We start from the raw sequence: 24,053 nt of genomic DNA on the forward strand, positions 1-24,053 counted from the left end.
GCGATTCGATGTTAGAGTCAGATAATGGGAGAAGGAAGAAGGAAGGTGAACACTTAGCGCTATACGGAAGGCGGAGGAGAAGACTCGAGGAGAGGACTCGAGGAGAGGACTGGATCTAATATCCTCAGGTTGAAGGTTATGCTGATGAAAAAGCGCTTAGAGAAAATAAAAATTACAGATTCAGTTGTGATGTAGTGCAACTGTTCCATAATAACAGAGATGAAGACTACTACAATTTTCCACTAAATAAACATTTATTCGCGACAAGTGTCGATGCAATGCATCATTTTCACTTGAAAATGATTCAGTGGATCGAATCTGGGCGTGAGTAAATTTTTATTTAGTGGGAAATTGTAGTAGTTTTCATCTCTGTTATTAGCTTAGATAAAGAAAATAACAGAGATACCAAAAATAGCTCTTCGTAAGGATTCCTCGGATTATTTTCTTTAATTAATGTATATATCTTGTTTGTAAAATAACAAATTCCGTATTTGAGGTATTATCATCATAGTTTTTTCCAGAATAGGAAACAAAATTTGTGTACTATTTTAATGCATATTATTAATTTTCCAAGAGCGTATGTAAATAAATCAAATCTTCCAAGTTCCCATATATATCGCATCGAAGTGCAAAATTTTCAAAATGATCTTGTCCATCGTCAAAGTTTTTATCATAAATATTGTTATTAACAAATATTAATGCTGAATATGCTAAAAAATGTGCATTATTTAATAACCAATACCGTTGGTTTTACTGGAGTTTTCTTATGCAATCTCAATTCATGTGTACCAACCTAAGCCGTCCGTCACTTCTCATTGAACAATATCACTCTTTTCATTGTAAGTGTACATAATTAAAATTAGAATGTGATTTTATATGATTTTAAGTTGCCTTTAATGACTAAGTGCGAAGTACGTAATCATTAAAGGTACTTTACATTTGGAAAAATGGAGAATATGTAGATATTTCGCATCTCTTTGAGTTCATTGTCCTGAAGGAAAGCTGTTTGGTGGCAAGAGATCAGGGCACGAGAGGAAGAATAGTCTCCCACCTCCCCAAGGCATTTCTTCCTCTTGCCAGCGTGGGTGATTCTGCTCGGTTGGAAATCGGCTAATTTCATTTTCCTCCCCATTTTCGGTGAAAGCCAGCTTCAGCGTGCGTCAGTGTGTCGTTGCGGCTCAACCTGTTGCTATTTCTGGTCCATAACGAGGGTACAGGAATTCCCATGTACTTTGTTACCTGAGATTTTCATTTCTGTGGATTCGTAACTTTTCATGCGGCATCTAAGGGAAGGTTCTCCATAGGAATTTTTAGAGATGGGAAATATTAAAAAGACATTTATTTTAAATCCATGGCGGAGTATTCAGTAAGAAAGTTACAAATAATCAAGGCTAGGAGTGTCACGTAAATACTGTACGTGATTTTCATGAGATACCGTTGTCAATTTTCTATTCTTCGAGAGAAAGCCAGTTTGGAAATTGTACGAACTTAAAAAAACTGTGAACAGGTGCATCTGTAAACCGCAATTCAAACTTGGAAAAGTACGCAAGAATACTAATTCGCTTACAAGACTAGTATATCTATGCAACGAAAGGTGAGTGCATGAAATCTCGGAAAAAAACTTCGAAAAAGTTCCACAACCAAGAAGTTTCTCAATATCTAACACTATTTAGACATATCAGGACAAACATGAATGTAACCAGGACATTCTGGTTTATAAGCCACAATGGATCAGGAGCCCTCGAAAACGTTTAGGTCCAAAACTGACAGCGGCATGAATTTAAAGAGGCATGGTCCCCAATTCTCCTATTATTTTATTATTATTAGGTTATCTACCGGTCACGGTAGGTTTTGATGGACACAGATACCAAATAATTCTTTTATCTCTTCTAACAAAACACAAACCAACATCCTACTCTGCAGCAAGCCCTTCTTCATCTCCGTATACTTCCTTCCTCCTTTAATTCCGTCCAACATCCCTATCCTATTCCTCCCCCTCCCTCGTTTGACAAACATTCTCTCCTCTAACACACTCTTCAACATCCCCCTGCCGATCAAGCATGTGAAAGCCTAGTGCAATTCTTCTCCTCATGTCCCTAATACAGTGATCATTTTGGTCCAAAACTCTTCTGAGATACGTTAACTATTCCATCTGCTCTAGTTTTTACCCTTAGCAATTAATCCAGCTTCGTGAGGATCCCATATACTTGCAGCATATTCTAACTGAGGCCCAACCAACGGCAGATAACATTTCTCTTTGACCTTTCCTTCACATTTACGTAGTACTCTTCTAATAAATCCTATTTTTTGTTATCTTGTGCACATTTTCACCATTTCACCCAGGAGAGATCGTGAGTGAGGGTAACGCTTAGGTATTTAATTGAGTCTACACATTCCATATCGGTGTTTCCAAGGCAGTAGGCGTTCGGGTGGGAATTGCTCTTTTTCCAAAAATTACTGAATACGCACTTTTTAAGTTTAATTCTAATTTCCAAGATTCGCACCAGCGTTGCATAGCATTAAGGTCATCTGATAAAGCTGCTGTGTCCTCAGGATCACGGATATCACAGTAAACCACTGCATCGTCGGCAAATAAACTTATCTTACTAGTGACTAAGGAGTCAATGTCGTAAACGTAAAGTAGGAATAAAAGAGGTCCGACGACACTTCCCTTGGGAGCACCTGAGGTAACTTCTACTGCATTTGAGTTAACTCCATCAATCACGACACTTTGCCCCTGGCCATTCAAAAAGTTTTTCATTCAGCTCCGGATATTTTTTTTCATGTAATATACCTCTAGCTTTACGAGTAGTTTACAATGGGGTACTATGTCGAAGGCTTTCATGAAATCTGGAAAAATCGCGTCCACTGGAACATTGCTCTCTCCCGAAATAAGAATATCATGAACCAGAAGCGCAAGTTGTGTCTCGCAGGATCTACCTTTTCCGCACCCGTGCTGTTCTTTTCAATTATAACTTATGATTATCAGTTTATTCAGTTCGTCATTGTCAGATCAAAAAGTGTCAAAGGAGTTGGAAGTGGGGCGTGCAACAATGAGTCAACTACAAGAACGGTTTCAAGCGGCTGACTGAAATACTGAGAAAAAAAGATAAAAATATTCTAGGAGTTCGGAGCTACTCATTACACGGTGAGGAAAGATGAGTCTTAGTTATACGAAAATGTTATCATTAAAGACATGCCCTTTTCCAAGGGAGCAAATCAAGGATAGTTATGGCGAAAGAGGGGATCAGTGATAAGAATAAATGACTGTGTGGACCTTTGAAAAAGGTTTCTGAGAAAGAGAAATGCAAAATGGCATATCTGGAGTGTGATGCTGTTCAAAGTAGAGACATAAACTTTGAGGAAACGTGAGGTAAAAAGAACAAAGGCCTATGAAATGTGGACCTGGAGGAGGAAGGAAGGAATTATATGGTTGATTAGAGTGGATAATTAATGAGGTGATACGGAGAACAAGAGAAGAGAGACAATTGATAGAGGAAATCAAGAAAAGAAAGAGGCATACAATGTATTCGATTGTTTCTGGCTCAACTTTGTGGAAGTCCATGTAATGAGGTGTATAATGTTGGAAATTGATAGGACTGGAAGGAAATATGAAGAAACCAAGGCGCTAGCTCAAGATAGACAGGCAAAGTCGACCGTGAGTCAACCAGTCACGCGGAAGAACAACCCGTGATGATGACGATGAAGAATAAATGCCTTGATTAATTAATTTCATTTCCAAAGTGTGTGGGTCATCGGGGACACACGGCGTTGTGATCATATCGTGATATTATCCTCCATAAAAGAAAGGTTATTGCTACTCAAACTTTCGGGTGAAACGCAAGCGCTGACGTCATATAAAGAAAACTTTTCCGTTGTGCAGTTCAATCAAACGATAGATAGGACAATTCACAATTGTACATAGTGACATGCCGAAAATCGGATAAAAGGGACCGCTGTACGCTGGAATTTGTTATAAAGTCTGCAGGTAACACCATAAACATTCATTATGAAAACTCTTAATGCTTTAGTCTCACAATTTAATCACCTAAAAGCTGTCTTAACAACTGAGAAACTTCAAAGAAAAGTTGAAGATGGCTCGCGAACGAGTAGTTGCTGACCTTTCAGAAAATAACGTCATCGTGTTGCAGGACAGTATTCAGGCATTCATTAGTACAACGCTTAAGCAAAAGGTCACCACTTCGCGTGTCACTAACTGCCAAACATACGAGGTATATCATCAAAACATCGTCATGACGTTAGGCCTTTAACATATGAAAGCAGCAGTGCTCTAATTTCAGAAAAAAACTGTGATTTAGCGAAAAAATGTATCATAACTTAAAACACATAATCTACTGAATAAGCTGCACAGTATACAAATAAAAGCAAAGTTCTCGACATGCTTCTACGTATTGGCAATTTCAACGTTCTACATGATCGGCGCTTTTTCGATACCTCAAATAGAAACGGTCATCGTCACCGTCATATGACTGGCTGAGTGAGTAAACCTGCAGCTTCTGTAAGATACATATGGACATACAGCTGTTCGGCTTGGCCTAACAGAACATTTCAAAAATCGCATTTGCTTTAAAGGGAAGGAGAAAGTAAACGCTAAAGCCAAGTTACGCAAGAAGAGATTCCTAAAAACAGTACACACGGCCTGCATTGGGGTATACCTTGCCATACCTCAGCCCAGTCTAGAAGTATTAATGAAAATGATTTTGTTCTCCGATAAGTAACTCAATATTCAGTTTTACGGGCAACATCTCGACAATAGTAACTTGATGAAGTTTTCTCCACTCGCAGAAGCTATCAAAAATATGGCTAGAAAAACACCTCTGCCAACATTAATAGCAAGCAATAAATACCTTACTGTAAGAAAAATCCTATTAAATTTTCAGCCTTTTTTAACTAACATAATATATTATGTATTTGTTAAGGCTTCCGCGGAATGGTGCTGATGAATAAATTTCACTTTGAGATTGCATTCGCATAAGGTGAACTTTTTGTATAGACATTGTACGTGAGTGAATTTATAAACAGAAATTTAATCAAGCTATAATGCAATTTGAAAAAAGAATTCCATACCATTAGCAAATTATGAACTGGCAAATTAAATAATGAGTCAATCAATGACTTAAGTAAATAAAATACCACATTATTTATACGTCGGTATGCTTGGTTGGCGGATTTAAAGATACAATAGTTCACTGATTATCCATTTCCTGCTGAAAATCACATAGAATTAACGTTATTGGCAATAAATATGGGTGGTAAAACATTATATCATACCTCATAACGCGCTCTAAAACAAGGAAAAACCATTTGTCGGTGCCCATAATTTATGGAGCCACACGGGTGTTTGCCAGAGTGAAGCATGCGACGCCGGACGGAAAACGCGAGAGTTAAATATTTCTTTTAACTATCAAGTATACATTTCCAATGTATCCTGTCATGCTAGAATTAGACACATACATGCTTGCTATAAAAAGTGTGGGCCTATTTGGATAATATGAATATAATGTAAAATGCTATTTAATGAAAAATTCTACACATCACGCTGAAATGCTTCTATTACCTTAAATATTTAAGCTTCAATATTCACCAAAATTAATGCTCTTACATCAAATAGTAGCGAAGAATTGAAAACAGGATATGAAGTATCGATTTTCAGCAAAAGAGGGAAAGTTTAATTGCAGCACAAATCAGCGAAATAAAATTTTTGACGAACCGGTTTTAGGATATCTCATTGGGATGAGCGTCTAATCGCCAAACCACTTTGAAGGAACGCGGAAATTGCAAGGGAATCGATTCTTGGATTCAGGTGGAATGACTCTTATCGAAATATATTTCAAAGGAGAAGGGAGGAAGGTCCTGCCTTGCTTCGCGTTTCCTCTGGCAGAGTGTAAGAAATAGTAAACACAGATGAACATGCGGTTTTAGAAGACCTTGTTAATATCGCATGAGGGATGCTCTGTTTGACCAAGGGAAAGGAGCAAACAGACCGGCCTCGAAAGAAACGGAACAGAAAAGGGAGCCGCGGGTGGTCGATTCATTGGGGGAAAGAGGTCCTGCAATAGGTATAAAGACAGACTGATGATGATGACGGTGGTGATAACATCACCATTCGAATTCAAGGCTTCACGCAGTCAACAGGCCCCGAGAAGATGACTAACATACCTCATAGCTTTAAGGACATGCGCATCTTGGTCCAGTCAGAGACGAAGGGAAGTATTGAGCCCATATCCTGGGAAATTCATCAAGAAAGACGAAGGATAATCAGCTCTAAATCAGACTCTACCACGATATTTGGATCATTAATATGTATAATGATTTTTTCCAAACTTTTAATTAAACTTCATTAAATATATATTCATTTTTTGCATAAATTTATCTTTGTTTCTAGAATGGATTTTAGTTGTCCCTCGCATAAATATACTGTTCATTTAGCTATCTGAAGAATGTGAGATCCATACATTTCATATTAATTCACACAAATATAAATATTCACATATATAAATATTCAAACAAATATCAATATTCACACAAATATAAATAAAGCCTTATTACGTTCAATCTACTAATATTTGATGCTATACATTCATTAATTCCTCCCAATTCACTCTATTGAACGCTTTCTCGACATCTACGAAGCAGCCAATGACGCCCTAATTGTGTTTTATGGTCCTTTCTACAATTGACCCTATTACTGCTCTGGTATCACGTTTTCCTTACCCCTTAATGAACCCAAACTGATCACATTCATAGTATTCGCTTGCCCTGCTCCCCATCGTCGTTGTGATTATGCTGAGAATCACTTTGGCTGCGTGCAAAAAACAGACATTGCTCTGTGGCAGGTACGCACGTCTGCACGCATGGTGGCCTTTCCCTACTTGGGTTCGGAACTAAACTGATGAAATATTCCGGCCAAATTTCTCCTCCATAAAGCTACAAATTACCCCATAAAAACTTTTATGTTTAATCATAATGCAACTCGGGTTGAAACACCACATTAGGAGTAGATGTAAGTGGAAAATGACCTGGGATCCGGAGAAATATCAATTACACTATTATTTTTAGGCACAGATTTAGGATTTTAATTCGCAAAGGTAACTGGTAATGAATGTGGTTCAGATCATAATTTAGTACAAATGAAGTGTAACGTCAGGTTAGAGCGGATAAAACGAGGAATATGGATGAGGAAATGGCTTGTAAAAGAATTAACTGGAACTATGAGAAAACGTGTACCAACAAGATTTAGAGAAAATAATGGTTGAGGGAAAGGAAACGTATGCTGAAGAAGAAAAATGAGAACATATCAAAACAGGGACATTAAAAGCTTCGAAAGAAATTATAGGAACAGTTAATAGGAAACCTGCATGGTAACCATGAAGTACACAGGAATTGAATGGGAAGATTGACGATAGAAGGAAACGGAAGTATGCAACCACAAAATTAGGACGAATGAAGTACAAAGAGTTGAATAATAAACGGAGGGAGGAAAATAATAACGCGAAAGATGCGTGGAGGAAGACAAGGTAAGAGAATATAGAAAGTTTACCAGAAAAGGTAAAAGCACTGTCAGGAAGTAAAAAGACAAAATCCGCGCAAGAAATCAAAGATTACCCAGGACATTTATCAAATGAACTAGGAAAGATTTAAGAGGGATAGAAATAATACACAGAGGATCTATATGGTACAGATATTCGTGCAGCATGCTTAAATATAGAGAATATGACATATAGTACATGGGGATAGTATATTTTCTGGCATACTTAATTACTGGATAGAAAGTGAATTAAGAAATTTTAAATCAAATTAGGCCGTGGGCTGGATCAACTTCTCGTGGAACTACTTAATGGTTTAGGAATACGCGAAAGGAAGAGTTTTTATGGGCTCATTCGCAGGATTTATGGGAAGGATGATTTCTTCCGATCAATATTAGCTCCCAACCCAAAAAAAAGAGAAAGGCGGTCATATGACAATATGTTTGACTTCCCTCGGAGCTTAAGTGGTGCTCTGGATCGTCAATAAAAGGATGAAAAGGAGTTCCAATAATTACTCAGGGGATGGTTAGTTTGGGTTCAAGATGGGGAGAAGCACGCGAAAGAACGTTGCAGAAATGAGATCACAAATAGAAAAATTGGAGTACAAACAATATATATTTATTTGTTTCGTAGATCTCGAGGAGTTCGGTAGATTGAAATTGGTAAAAGTAATTAAGCATTTCAGAAAATAGGAATTCGAGCAGATTGGAGGGGTAGAAGACTTCTCTGCAACCTGTACATGTCTCAAACTGCGCATGTTCTATTTGCGGAGGGAGATTAAGGATGGACAATAGTGACCTAAACTTTTAGGTGTTAAATTTATTTGGAAATTAGGAATCTTATTTAAAAAGAAAATATGACCTTAATTTGGGTTTTTAACCCAGGGCCAAAGTTTTAATGCCGGCGGATTATTTTTGATCTCGTTTCTCGTGTCTCGAGTAATTACCACAATAAGATCTTAAAAGCGGTCGTATGTTGATGCTGGGGAAAATGGGGTGACCTGCATTCATTTATAATACGGTAAAAATACTAATTAGCTTTGAGTCAAGGAATCTATAAGGCTCTTTTCGTATGTAATGATACGAAATTAATTTACGTATTTTCTGTAGTAGATATTTCGATATGTTGATAAAAATTTAGCTTTTATACGAATTATCTTTTATGTGTGTGTTTGATTTGTCATTGCCTTCGTTTTGTTGTAGATATTATATAGCTATCAGTCCCGAGTGTATCAAGATATTTTCTTGGATACAAAGGAGGAGCCGTACTATCATCACGGACCTAAAGTAACTGTGGGACTTAAATAATTTTCATCCTAATATTTGTTGGTTGAAATAGCTCGTATTACAAGATGGATTATTACAAGCCACATTCGTAGGCACTTCGACAAATGTTTGATTCAATGGAAAACGGACAAAATATTTTTATTTAAAAAAAAGTATTTGCCATTATTAAGGTCATGTGAAAATTGAAGTAAGCCCTAAAATGAGACCCGCCACGTCCCGCTTACCCTCCCACACCATTGATTGATCCTATTTTGAGTTTGTCGGTTCTATTAGAAGTCGTTTTCTGGAGTATTAACTTGAATTTTATTGGAAGCTGAACACTGAACGTATATCTAACTTTGATGGCAATTTCCGGGACAAAGGCATGGCACATTTTTTTCGCTTTATTAGGTGACCCCAAGGATGATTCCTGAAAGAGTGAAATTCAAGCGGGGCATGTATGCAACTTTGCTAACTCTACAATTCCAGCCAATTGACCTAAAAACCGATGTCTCCAATTAAGGAAATGACATGCTCCTACACCGCTTACCAAGAAACTTACGTTTTGTCCAAAGGAAAGATCAGAGCAAAGAGTAAACGCACTATTTCTAATTCACTGTTGAGTTTCAATATCACCACTAACGAAATTTCTTAGCATATCACGCATATTTGATTCGAAATTCGCGTCAGAGTAACTTATTTTTCCCTCGAATGCCAATGTTTCATCCCTCTTCCGATTATATGTTTTCCGAGGGAAACATTATGATGTGCTACTATTTTGTTTCAAATGAATGATATTAGTATTTCGCCATGCAGTCGATATCAGACACCGGTATTGAGTGTTCCCTTCGATAGATCAAATTTAATTAACTGCGATTTTTCCATTACTCGTACGTGTTTTCATGATTGAATGTATAACGCCATTAATTATAGACATTGACAGTTGCACTGTGAAATTGACAGGAATATACTATTTATCAACGCCACACGATGACAGAATGCATGTTAAGGAAGAAAGGGCTGATCCGATTTCATCAAACTGCGTGGTGAATTTTCCACTGAACTACTGTACGTGACTATCGAAGCATATCCCCTACCTAAAGTCTGCCCAAGCTAACCCATACGAACCTCGGATGATATTAATTGACATTGACGTGGGATTTCAATCGATAAACACGGAAAGAAGGGCATTGCATAAGCCTCGAGAAGACGCCGACAAACTATGGATTCACCTGAAATCTTGTTTGCGTCACGACTAGCATAAAATACAAACACGTCCGCTTAAGTGGCAATGCATTATTCTTAGATATTTAGATATTTTAATACCTTGCAAGGCACCGCTAAGGTGCGTGGCAGGGGGTAAACACACACCAAAGTAATTTTACCCGAACGTGACCCTACCGCGGTCGAACAATGTACATTATCGTTCGTGGAAAAGATGACATGCTAAATCTTATCTGTTCTACACTTAATATCTCAAATGTTATTGACAAGACCTCACCTACCGTAGTACGATGGGGGCAATCTCACATACCGCAACCGATGCTCATAATTACACAGCAATTCTACTCATCCGTGAATTCCCACTCAACGGGAGTCATCGGTGAATGGTTTAGACATGAGACGCATCCCAGGCGATCGATACGCATTACGATCCAACCACGAGAATGGTCAACCGGATGAGTGGTTTGATAGGTGAGGGTAGAGCTCACCTCGTGGTAAGCACTACGGCACGTGAGAGGCCCAAGTTTAAATTAGGGTCGCTGTTCCTTTTCCCCGGTGCGATTTCCACGGAACAAAAATACAAAACAGATAACATTGAGATCAATCAGCTGAAGTGACTTTGAATTAGGGCCCCTCAAATAGGCTTTACACAATGGGCTGTCGCACCACCCGTGTTCGGTGAAAATAAATAATGAATTTAATGCGTATGAAATGAAAAAATAATTTACCTTCAATTTGTCATAAAAACCTCACCTTCCTGAAGAGTTGTCGACTGGAAAACTCTTCAATTTCCTCTTTCCTTAAAAATCCCTATTTGCTAGACAATGCCTTTCAGTACTACAGATAAAACTGGATCCAATCAAATTTGTATTAAATTTCGCTTCACGAAAATTTATAGGAGCCCTAACTTATCGTGGATAAATTAAAAATAGCAATTTTCCACAAAAATAAAATTTAATGCGACCGGTTTCAATGTTACTACATCATCATCAGGTGATGATGATGTAGTAACATTGAAACCGGTCGCATTAAATTTTATTTTTGTGGAAAATTGCTATTTTTAATTAATCATGATATTCCACCATATCACGCCTGAAACGTCTCTTTTTATCGTGGATAGTATGAAACGAAGCATCACCGTCCACAATACTTCGGAACACCAACTCGATAATTCACGGATTTAAGTGGGGACTCCAAAAATCAAAATAATATAAGAGCTTAAATTGAAAAATTATTTTTTGACGTTTTTGGCCAAAGATATCCCAGTTTTACATACAAGGTTTATTCTTTGTGTTTATCCTATACGTTTAGTGAAATTAAAATATTTTATTACCGGTGAATTTAATTGTTAAAACTCACTAGCTACCCCACAAACATTACACGACCTTTAATTTCTAATTACAATTATTTAAATCGACTATTCCTCAAGCTTATGCTTTTTTACTAATTTGAAAGTGACTTTCTGAGTCTGCAAGGAGCAATGTGTGTCACAGATTCGATTTGAGTCTAAATGAATTTAAGTCACCACAGAATGGAGAAGTTTTTTCTTTTCAAAGAAAATTTTAAAGTTGTAGTATGTCTGTGTAGTTCATTTAGGAAAACCAAACTTTAAAATCTTCCCCTTTACTTGCAGGCAATGTAAATTATTTAATTCATGCATTTAATGAAATGAACGGAGTAAGAAGAATTAGGTCAAAAGATATATGAAAATTGAGATACGATCAACAACCATAATTCTACTTACTCCTGCGCCTCACTACAATACACTGAAAAATGATATTTTTAGGAGCCTTAAATTTTTTTTTAATATTACGAAGTAAAGTCTCAAAGCTTCCTGTCTCGATATCTCTCTTTAATATAAGTCATCCACTTGATTAGTCGCTTTGCTCACAATTCGCTACCTCTGTTTTGGAAACTTTCTTCGAATTTTAAAAGAAGCATGTGCATGTATTTGCCGATTAGGAGTAGTAGGCAGTTATATGAATGTAAAGTGTAAATATATCGAATACAACTTTAAAACTACCTAAACTAGCCTAATATCTTATCAACCGGTGTACTCGACCTTCGGTGATAATTCTTGTTTACGATTTATTGTTTCTTTTAAATTCTTTTTCTTCCAACAAAAGTTCATTTTATGCGGAAAAATATTAATGATCTTATGCCACACTAATTCGGCGTCTGTAGCTGTCTAAACAATATTAATTTTCAATATGTTTTATGCTTTTTTGGCCTAAACCAAATTTAGTCTGCCTGATTGTCCTCAAATACCTGCAGGCTTCATTTTATAGTGAACAATTTGCTAAATAAACGTCCCAATTGAAATGAGCTAAAACTAGAGAAATCATGTTTGGTTTTATAGATGAAAGACGAGGTTCACCTCGGCCTAAGCCCTAAGGCGGCATGCGACATTCATACCTACGTATATGGGGATGGGGAGGCCAGTTGGTTTCCTACGAAAATCTAACATCCGCTTAGCATTGAGGAAAATCTAACACCGGCAGAATGAAATCGTTTGAGTGAGGCATAGGATGTTCAGAGGCGTTACCTACAGGCGTTACCTGTAGATATGTACGCCAGTCGAGGACCAAACTCGCTATATACTTTTACAAGTATTAAATTCTGTTTGAGGTGCGCATATTTTTCAAACCAATATGAGTTTAAATCTATTAAAATTATTACTTCCTTCAGAATGACCGCGAATTTTTGTTGCCTTCATCTTTATGAAACAGAAATTATATTTATACTCCTTTTCATGCTAGGAATTGCAGACAGTGGTCAAAATTTACTCACAATGTCAACAAATTGGATCTGGTTGCGTGCATAATCGAAAGAAAAATATGAAAATAAACTTACTTTATGGGGAAAACGCGATTCTTAGCATATACTTATATTGGCATTGTTAAAATGCCGATCTAAGCATCTGAAAATTTGTGATTCTTATCAAATTTCAGTAACGATTTCGTATACCTTGTCAACATTTACGCAATGGTAACCATATTTTGAATTTAAATAATGCATTTTAATCGGATTTCTCTCATATTTGCCCGCCACCATCATAAATTTACCTTCCGTTACATAAAATAAATTGTTGACTGTCAATTTGAAATTTCATCTTTTCAGTGATCCTGTTCATGTTTTTAGTTGTATTTGAAGGTGAGCAAAAACAAAGTTAAAGCTACATATTGTTCAAATTTTCCTGCAGTAAGTTTACAACGTAGCAATTCAGTCTAGCTACCGTCTGATCGAATTTTCCCTATCACACCCCAAGTCCTCATTGCTTTCGGTAGAGAAATCACGAGTCACTTTACCCAATCCGTTCATCGGGAATGCTTGAATAAGTATGAGACTAGCCATAAGTATGAGACTGCCTTACTGCTAGGAATCTCCATCGAAAGTCGCTAGTTGTCACTTTTGGACGGCAAGCGACTGTCGCCGGGAACTATTTGCGTTGAATTAGAACTGAAATTTCTTTTAGCCGCTTTAGTGAAGACACGGTGGAATAAAGCTGCCTGGGACGATAACGCTAACAGATCTGATTGTGAAATCTGCACTTCGGCCCCACAGTACGTAGAAACAACCATTGCATAAGAATTTTTATTTTCTTTATTTTATTTCTCTACACGTTTCCTGCATACATGTTAAATGACAAAATTATGTCAAAATGAAATATATTTTGGATATCATGGACAGAAGTTATAATTATTATTTTGTTTCAGTGAGCTTAGTGGACAGTTTCAGTAGTGAATATTACCTCTATGCAATGAGCTGTGAGTTTTTGTATTATTACATTATTGAAAAGTCATAATAGTTGAACAGAATTATGTAGCAGTAATTTACTATTAATTAAGCCTCATGAGGTAATTATAACATATAACTTAAGTGGGGCGTACATCCATTCACGTTTTCTCTAGAATCCGACGAATCGCCCATTTTTAAAATTGCATGAATGATAATAATTCAATGTATATTATTACAATGAGCTGCTGCTTCAGTCTATTAAAATGTTTGTATAAACTACACATAGTTCAAGCGAATCTTTCGAAAAATGATCCAAGAATTAATAGTTAATGCTTTCAAACTTCCGTTTAAATTCATAAGTTATGCGCCAATACTTGTACGCCATGTTATGCATTATCGCATTATTCGAATAGCTATTCCTAATTGGGTGCACATTCGGTAAGACTTGAGGTTAATGCTACGAATGTAGGTGAGTTGAAATCCAAATCAACGTAAGCATACGCATTCATTTTATATTTTGCACAACTCCCGAAAGCATTAGCCATTATCTAATGTTAATATTTTTCCGCCATTTCAAATGGGGACTGTGAACATACTACTAAAATATATGTTATACATATTAAATATTTTTCAAATTTCTGTGCTCATTAGTTATTCAATATTTACACACTTCAAATGTCATATGGGGCTCGGCAACTCACAAAGCCAATCGGTTAGCCGCATCGAGTGCCTCGTTACAATCATACCCGCGGACCGAATAATTGGTTCGCTATCGACATTATTGGACGACTTAAAGAGCCCTCAAGCAGCAAGTTCGAGTCATTCTTTCGAATATAACGTTAAATTGAATCTAGAGCCTCGAAACCATCGCCCTAGATCCTCCTGAAAAACCCCTCTCTCCGGAGTCGCTACAGAAGTGATATGGACGGGGGTAAATAACAGAGGTGCAAACACTAATCACGGTGTTAGGTGGCACTAGGTGGTTTTCTTCGCTTTAGAAGAATCTTCATTGAGATTACAACATTTATTCCGTCATTCGCGGGGAAAAACAAACCTCATGCGTCTGTTCGCGTTCAATTCATTTTATTTCATCGCTGAAGTGCGTGCAATTTTTCCTCTAACGCCATGCGATATTTTCCTGGGGTAGGCAAAACAACGCGCACATTCCCACAATGAAAGAAAAAATAACCTCCCCAGGTTACTATGTGCTAAGCATTGAAATATACCTGCCATTCCCACGCTTGAGGCATCCGATGTCACGGTGACGCAATAGAATTAAAAAATTCCGTCCGCATTAACCTTTTGAAACCTGCACGGTCACTTTAGAACTTCCTCTTACTGGAAATCTATGACGATCGAAGCGTGACTTCTATCGTCACACAAACGCAATTTATCTTATCGCTTAACTCTCGCTCATGAAATAATGATACGTTTCCGACTATTTTCACTTTGAATCCCGTGTGGTGTCATAATTGCGTACTCTTCCGAGTCTATCAAATTGGAAACTGAATCGTTCACGAGAAACGATAACTCCACTGGAATAGAGCTTACTTTTTAATGTTCAATATTTAATGCATGTTGCGTACACTACTTCAAGGAAACAATTACGTTGACAATGTCTAGAAACTTCATGTAGGATTTCATAGTCTGAATGGATCAATTGTTCCCATTCGTCACTGTTTAATTGAGTCAAGATAAGATTACAATACGAGAGTTAAGGTACAGCATAAGGTTAAAAGGTATTCAGGCGCAGGTATTTCGTCATATTGCACCGTGCATTGAAATATTTCATTTTATTTGTGCGTTATGACCTTGGAAAATTTATTCTTCGATTTTTTTGCCTTATCATAAAAAATCTCTCCAGGAGATAGTGGGCATAAAAATTGCCATGTCCAGCTTGAGGTTTTGTTCAACTTTTCTTTTCCTATTTTGCCAAAATTTATAAGAGAGGCTGTTTCTACGTATTGCTGAAAAATTCTAGCAAGCTGAATTTGTACGTTAAGTCCGCCTAAGGAGTTCCTTCTTTTTGCATTGCATAAGGAATTACGGACGGCATTTCGCTTAGAAATATTTTTTCTTGCAACACATAAGTTAATGGCCCCCAAAGACCGTAAAAGGGATTCAGATTTTTTTAAGATTGCCAAATTTATAATGCAAACGAGTAACATCCCAACACATCGCTTATCCCTTTAGGGATTTCAAACAGCAAATGTCAGTTTACCCAGCGCTTGAGCTTCTCAGAAAATTCCCAAATAATTCGCATTATTTATGTACATATTCATCAATAGTTCATCGGAATAGTGATTGGTCTATCATTTTCTTGACATAATCGTCTTCCGGAGCAACGGTAGAAAATTATTTTTAATTTTCTCTGACACGCATATCCACTATTAATTAAAACTAATCGCAATAACCGTATTCTTTTCATAATCAAATTTTAGAAAAGGCGTTATCCGATGGGTGTACCAATCGCATGTAAGAATAATGATAGTTAATTCACGAAAAACCGCGGCCTTATACTTTTGGCAGAGGATATACCTACCTAAATTATTTTCCTATAATAGCACCCTCTGATCATTGAAAAAATATTATTTTTGTATGATCTTTAGGGAAAACACACTTTGGGGAAAATTGTTAGGACGCTGAACATGAGATTTTTTTAAGGCTAAACTGTTTGCCGAAGTATATGTCCAATTCAACCGATGGCCTCCCTAGGCTATTTCTCCATTCTGCGCATTTTTTCAGAAGCGAAATCACATTTATTTTTAGTATCGAGTCTCATGCTTCCTCAATCTTTCTGTCACGGCAAAATTAACTCAAAAAAAACCACTCGCGAAGCAAGCCTTCGTAAAACACGAAAAAAAACAGGAGATCAAATGCCTTAATTATCCTGTGAATTCCACGGGATGAATATCAGTCTTGCGGGTATTGAGTGAGATTTCTTTGAGCGAAAGCCGGCAGGAACGTAGACTCATCGCCAAAGCGACGGCGACAAAGGGGTTCCTTAAATAGAGTCAACGAGGAAGCTCCCCCGAGGGTGAAAACATCCATAAAAGTTCAATTGTTCCCCCATCGGTCTCCGCTTAATTTTGGTCTCACTAAGGCAGCAGTGGATATCCTGCACTTCCGTTCACTAGGACCAGTGGCGAGGTCGGCTCAATAGGCAAGAGCACAAAGAACTTCCGCCCGGCCATTGGCCTTTGAACACTTTCAGGCACACAGTCGCTTGTTCCTCAATAATGAAATGGCAAGGGCGTTGTGGGACACGGGTGAAATATACTTTAACCCATATAACTTCAAATATTTTTCAACCTCAAGTCAGCATATTAATTGCAAGATGAGCAATGTGAAAAGGCATTACTCAATGATATGTATATCAACTATTGTCGCATCCTGACAACAAGTTTTTTCTCCTATTACTTCCGCAATAACAGAGAGTCTTGCTTATAATTCAAGATCACAAAGAGAGAATAATAAAAAAAACGCATTAAAGGTGAAAACACTTAATAAGATGTATTTTAAACTGTTAAATATTCCAGAAATAGTTTCTGACCCTTAAAAGCTGAGGTTACGGCACTGTTTCTTTGATAAGTAGAAATGTATGGGTTGCTGTTGGTAAATAATTGAATAAATTATACTTCATCTCTCCAAAATGAGGTCATTCTAATAAAACCGCCGCCCCATGTCTCCGCAGTAAATGTACACACCTATTTTGTAACGCGGTATTTATAATCTTAAGGGAAAACAGCATGTGCTTGTCATTCCTGGCCATGAATGACATATTTATTAGCCCGATTAGAACAATTTTGCGATTCCTGTTCATCAGTTGGCGCCCTTGACAAATTTTATAGTTAAGTAAAATTACGGCGATTGTTTCCAGGTACTAGATGCTTTGCTGGCGTTGTTTATGTGATTTGTACGCTGCGAGGTCTATTTCATTTGCTGTGGTCTCAAAAGAGGCAGATATCAGGGACCTGTTTCTCAAAGCTGCAAGCAAATTTTAATTTTCCCATTCGGAGTCTTCTGATATAATAAAGGGAGCAGCACTTTCCAATCGCCTAAATTACACAGAACATGAATCCGAAAGTTTTATATTACATTTTATTACATACCACACATTATTTAAGTCTTTTCAGAGAACTTGTAACTCGACTTTGCTTTGCGTGGTTTCGCACACAAATTGGACATAGATTTCAGAGACGGACCTCTGAAAGTGTAACTATATTATGTTTCATGACAAGTTTATAAACTAGTAAAACAAATAATAGCTTCATTTGTCCTTCATGGGAAAAGGATTTTCATAAGATAAAAACAAAATCGATGAAGTTGTGACTCAGAGCGAGCGTAATTGTTTGCTTGCCCCATTCCCGTAGATTACTGTAGATATTTTTCTATTTATACAAGAAGCCTGTAAGCGAACGTTAGGGTGTTTAGAAGGCGGTACTTACACACTTTTCCTGCAACATAAAAAAGTATTGCTTAATTTTTAATTACAATATATATGTAACATAATAAAAATAATGTAGGTCATGGTAACTTCAGGTACATGCACTACGGTATTAAGTGAGATACTTCTCTACGCATACGGCGGAAGGGCAATATCTAGGTTAGATGACGTAATGACAGCATATTATGCTACTTAGAACGGAAAAAGAGAAAAATAATCCCCCCCCCCCCAGCTCGTTCGGATATAGTGATACGGCCAAACAAGCTTTTCAATAAACGTTTCTCCTGAATGACATTTACAACCGAAAGACACATTTAGAAAGACAGCGTAACAAAGGTCGGAAAAAGTGCAAGAAAAAGGAAAACCATACCAACTCGTTGTACGTAAACGCCCACCCAGGAATCAGCTTCACTGCAGATGCCCACTCCCGTTGCACAGTTATATTGGCAACCGTTTCAGGCTGGAATTCTACGAACAGCACTTTAGATTAAATAAAAATTGTACTGCCCACCTTCTCATTGCTATGTGTTACGTATTTAACTGCTGTTCATTCATTCCAGGTGCAGACCTTTTACATGAGTTGTCATACACCTTCAGATGTTCACCATACGAGTAAATGCATCGTAGATGAAGTTCCAAGTGCAATTGGTATTTTATTTGATCTTGAAAAATCGAATTTAACCTAACTAGTCTACTCACAACCAGAATGCTTGCCTTCCAGATTCCTAAAAATGGTCAAATACAATATTCTTTTTTTGTTTAGACGAAGACTCGTGAAGGCCTTGGGCGCGGCCACGTTGAAACACGGGTTCCCGTTAGATCCAAGCTAGGCTATCTTACTGGACCCCGTTGGGCGGTTGGATGGGTGGCATCCGTAACTCTACCGTGGTGTTCTTTTCCCACCTGCGAGCAACAGCCAGGTAAATCGTGGATCAACACAAAGAATCAGGTGCTTTAAGAGCCCGGGGCTCCTGTCGAGGAGGTCTCTTTTGCAGTAATGCTGAAAATGTATTATTACTCGCATCGTACGACGGTAGGAGAGATCATGCTAGTAAAATTAGAGAGATTAAGAGTAGAACAGATAGATTCAAGATGCCATTTTTTCCACGAATAATAGGGGATCATAATAACACTGCTCGACCGCGGTTGGGTCATGTTCGGGTAAAATTATTCTGGTGTGTGTTCACCCCCTGCCTCACACCCTGGCGGTGGCTTGCAGGGAATAAATAAATGAGATTAAACCCCTTCAAAAGTTTCCCTTGAGGGAGAAAGGCTTGGAAATATTTTTCAACCGTTCCTACTTTGAAATGTAAGTAAACACATGGTTTAAATTACTTCCGGATTCGGGAAACAATGAAAACTTTGAAAACGAAGCTTCAAAACGGAGAAAAAGGAAGGTATTGAAATTTAATGAAATAATTGACTTTGTAATTCCACACACTTTATTTAAAAAACACGACCCAGGTTTCGACGTTGAACGTCATCATCAGACCTGATGATGACGTTCAACGTCGAAACCTGGGTCGTGTTTTTTAAATAAAGTGTGTGGAATTACAAAGTCAATTATTTCATTACATTTCAATATGTTATGCAAATTCCACAAAGTTATGCATGAGACAACAAAAAAAAAGGAAGGTTACCGAGCCTTCGCAAATGCCACTTTGTCAGGACTCTCCGGCGCCTCCCTGCCGCCCCCTTACCTCTTTTCCCCTTCATAGACTAGGGCACCGCCCCACGGGGGGCAGTAGCGCCAATTTTGGGAACCACTGGTCTATGGGATCCTGATGAAGTTGGACTGATTGCCAAATTAGAAGGCGTTCAGCGTAGAGGAGCTACACGTAGAACGTTGGTAAAATGTTATAATATGCTGAGCAGCGTATCAAGATTATGGGCGAAACTTGGTTGGGAATCACGCACGTAGCAAAGTAAAAATTGTAGATTGTCTCTCATATAAATTGGAAGGTCTATGAATTGATGATGTTGACAATGTATTCCTAGCCGTATCATAATACGGCGCGGGAGATCTTGTTAGTAGAATTGGAGATATTGAATGTAAAATAGATAGATTTAACATGCCATTTTTCTCACGAATGATAAGGGATCAGAATAACGCCGACCGACCGCTCCAGGGGGGATAATTATTTTGGATTAAAAGTAGTCCGGTGTGTAATCACCCCACGCCACACACCCTAATAGGTGGCTTGCAGCTTGCAGGTCCAGTGTAATGTAGGGAAATGCCGTACGTAAATAAACGTATCTTACTATTAACCACAGAGTTAATGTCGTTACTAAAAAAAGTAAATAAAGAGGTGTGATAATAATTGATAATCACAATGAAGTGACCTTACTGGATTTGAACTAACACCATCTATAACAAATCTTTGTACGCAAAATTCAAAAAGTCTTTGATCCAGCCAAGGATATTTTTATATGCCATAGGTTTTTTGATTAGTATACTATAGGATACTTCGTCGAAGGCTTTTTTAAAGTTTAGAAAAACGGCGACCTTTTGAACATCATTTACTCCCGAAACCAAAATATCATGAACAAAACGAGGGCATTGTCTCTCGCAGGATCGGAAACCGTGCTGCTTTTTCATTGCTGACTCTTGACTATCCATGTGCCAAACTGTCGAACTAACAGTTACATAAATATTCCATGACCTTTCACGATAGGTATGTGATGGAAATATATATGTGTGTACTCGATTTCGCCTTGTATCCGCTTTTAAATATTGGTGTAGTCCATAGTTTATGCGTATAGCGAAAACAAAAAAGGAAAAGTTGCTGCTGAAAAACATGAAAATATAACAATTGCTCCTTGTATGTAAAACTCCGAATATTTCCATTGTTAGATTTGACTGCGGTTGTCAAGCAAAAAAATGCATTAACTCCCACCAATCGAATACCAAATATTGGCCAAGCTTTTGGAGACATTCAAGGTCGCGTTTTTGTGAAGTTTGAATCGCCACAACTCATCCCGGCCTCGCACGCGGCTTTGAATCAGCATATCTTTTATTCTGTCTGGCATGGAAAGTTTTAAAATGCAAGTCGCATGCTTCCTTCCCGCTTCTTACCTTGCCAGCCATCGAATTTCCCACGAGAGCGCGTGGCATCAGACAGAAGAGCAACGGACATAAGCCACTGACACAGGTGGATTATATATTTTGAAGTAGTCACACGAGTTTGAATAAGACTCCTCGGATATTCGTGGAATTGGTAAAATGTCCATCGATTGGACACGTGTTTCTCGAAGATATACGACACTCTACTACTGGGAAATGAATGCATTGATGTTACTACCTGTTGGGTGAAGAAAACATCAAGCTTTCTGTTCGGAGGTGCATTCGTTATTTTTATTTAGTTCTTTATGTATGTACCCTGCTAGCCACCACTAGAGTGTGTGGCAGAGGGTGAATACCCACCAGAATAATTTTACCCGAACATGATTTTACCGCGGTCGAACAATGTTATTATGATCCTCTATCGTCCGTGGAAAAAATGATTTCTTAAATCTTTCTCTTCTGCACTTAAAATAAGCGTGTTGGTTTAAAATCATATGATGAGTATTGCGGCTGTAGTGGCTCATCTCAAGGCATCAGTGTTTCATCTCTTTGCAAGAGAAAAACAATTATGATGAATCATCAAAAGGTTTCAAATTGGTTGAAAAAGGATGGGAAATAATGTTTTTAACCCTCCTTTCTCATAATTCCCTGGGCTGTTATACCTGCTGCAAAGTAATGTCCTCAACAGCAAGACCGATTTATAGGTCCAGAGGGTGCTACGTAATAGTTGGGAGAAGCCGATTTCCCGATCCTAAGTCGGCTTTTTAAAGTGAAATTTTTAGGTTCAAAATACATGTTGATATAAAAATTCAAATGTACATCAAGAATAGCCATGCGAATTCTTATTAGGTCACTAGTGGCTGTGGAAAAAGGTAGATTTCACAACTAAGAGATATTTTAGTTCCTCACAATAAGTCTATGGTATGTAGCATTGGCACATTTGATCAAGATGTTGGTTTCTTCAGACCAATCTCAGAATGTGATATATTTTATTTATTTCGTACCTAGAGACGCCACGGATAGAAAAACCTTTACCGAAGACCACGATAATCCAGTCCCTCTCCCCTCCTAAAGTATATGACATCATTCATGGCATTCGCAAAATTTATTTCCCATGTCCACATCCGAGCATAATTTCATGTTTTTGCACCACAGGAATTCTGCTAATGCTCATTGGGATTCCATGCACGGTGCACCTTGTTTTCGCGGTCACCGAATATGCATTAAATGAGTGAAAACCCTCATGACGTTTTAGTGCAATAATGTTTTATTGCAAATTCGAGGACCAAATAGAAAATGTAAAAGTTGAACGCGAGTGATACATGTGTTGAAAGATCTGAGCTTATAATTCTTATAAAAAAAGGGGAATGATGAATAAAGAAAACCTTTTGAGTTTTTATACAACGAATCAGACGGAAATGGCTATTTCGGGAGAAGGAACTTTTCCTTCCTGAATAATATGGAGACATATGGTTTTCTGCAGAGCCTTTGTCACCTTTAGGACACACGAAGGCTAGCACATCTTCTCTAGTACCACGAAAAAGTACCGGATAACAGTTTGTGGAACTGTTGGTCTATTGGTAGATAGTCGATTTCATGAGACGAGGCATTTTGGAATGTATGACCTTACAAATATGCCTACATGATTCATTTTCCCAAGACAGGCTCTAACTTTTTATCATTTCCTATTATTTCGAATCCGCCGATCAAATTTCAGTATCACTGTGTTCCGGAAGAATACTATTGGTATTTTGGGAAAAGCTGGCGTGCTAAGGTGAGGCTTATGTGTAAACATTCAATCTGAGGGCAAACAATGGATTTCCGTTGCATCATGCCATAACCAAGGAAATAACATTTCTCAATTTATTTGGGAGAAAACTCTACGAAGGCTGGAGAAAGAATTCATTTTATGGCATCCAGGTTTTTGTACTTCAAATGACAAGTCCGCAAGAGCGATTTATAATTTTGCAGTTTAAAAATTTTCCAACGGATACAATTTTGGTACCTGAAGTGGAAGTTTATCAATTTAATTCCTTTCCGTGCCTCCTTGGTTCTTCAACGGGATGAGAACATTTGGTTACCGTTCCTATTTTATTTTCAAATAGATGTAGCACTACTTAATTTTACTAATAATAATTTCAAAAATTCAAAGAGACTTTTTGTCAATAAAATGCCAACCTTTCCGTCTCGACGTAACACGTATTCACTGAAATTTAATGACACACTACAAGAATCAACAAAACTTGTAAAAATGTGGAAAGGTAAAAAAGAGGCGAGACTTAAGAAAAAATCCATTTCATTCTGATATGCATGTTGATTATATTCAACTGACGTATCGGATTCTAATGAAGGGAAACACCACGCCAAATTTAAAGTATGCGATAATGTATTATGTAAAAAGGAGAGATATGAATAATGCCAAAGGGAATTTTCAATGTAAAGTCCAAAAGAAATTACCTGCCATCACACTATTATTTTTAAGTGAAAGAAAGTATTATGGTATAAATAGCATATAGCAGGGATCAAGGCCATTTCCGTTATTATGATGAATTAATGCCTAAAATCTATTCCTGGAGGCCAGACCAGGGAATGAATTGGAATAGGCAATATGGTCAAATAATACTGGACACCAATTCCAATTTGCATTGTATTTTACCCAAGCTGGAATTTTTTCGTGTGCGCATACCTATGAGGTCCAGCAAGTTTAAGCTAGTTGTGAGTGAAATTGGAAAGATAATTAGCATCGGAGTGAGTAACGTTGCGGATAG

General features: G+C 37.6%; 1 protein-coding gene across 1 annotated transcript in view; it reads right to left on the minus strand.

The window, feature by feature from the left end:
- LOC139695229 (xyloside xylosyltransferase 1-like) overlaps positions 1–24,053 on the minus strand; it is a 91,865-nt gene that overhangs the window by 48,748 nt on the left and 19,064 nt on the right. The gene's annotated exons all lie outside the window — the stretch shown is intronic.

Source organism: Hetaerina americana, unplaced genomic scaffold, assembly GCF_022747635.1.
Source record: "Hetaerina americana unplaced genomic scaffold, ioHetAmer1.1.p SCAF_6, whole genome shotgun sequence".
Taxonomy (NCBI): Eukaryota; Metazoa; Arthropoda; class Insecta; order Odonata; family Calopterygidae; genus Hetaerina; species Hetaerina americana.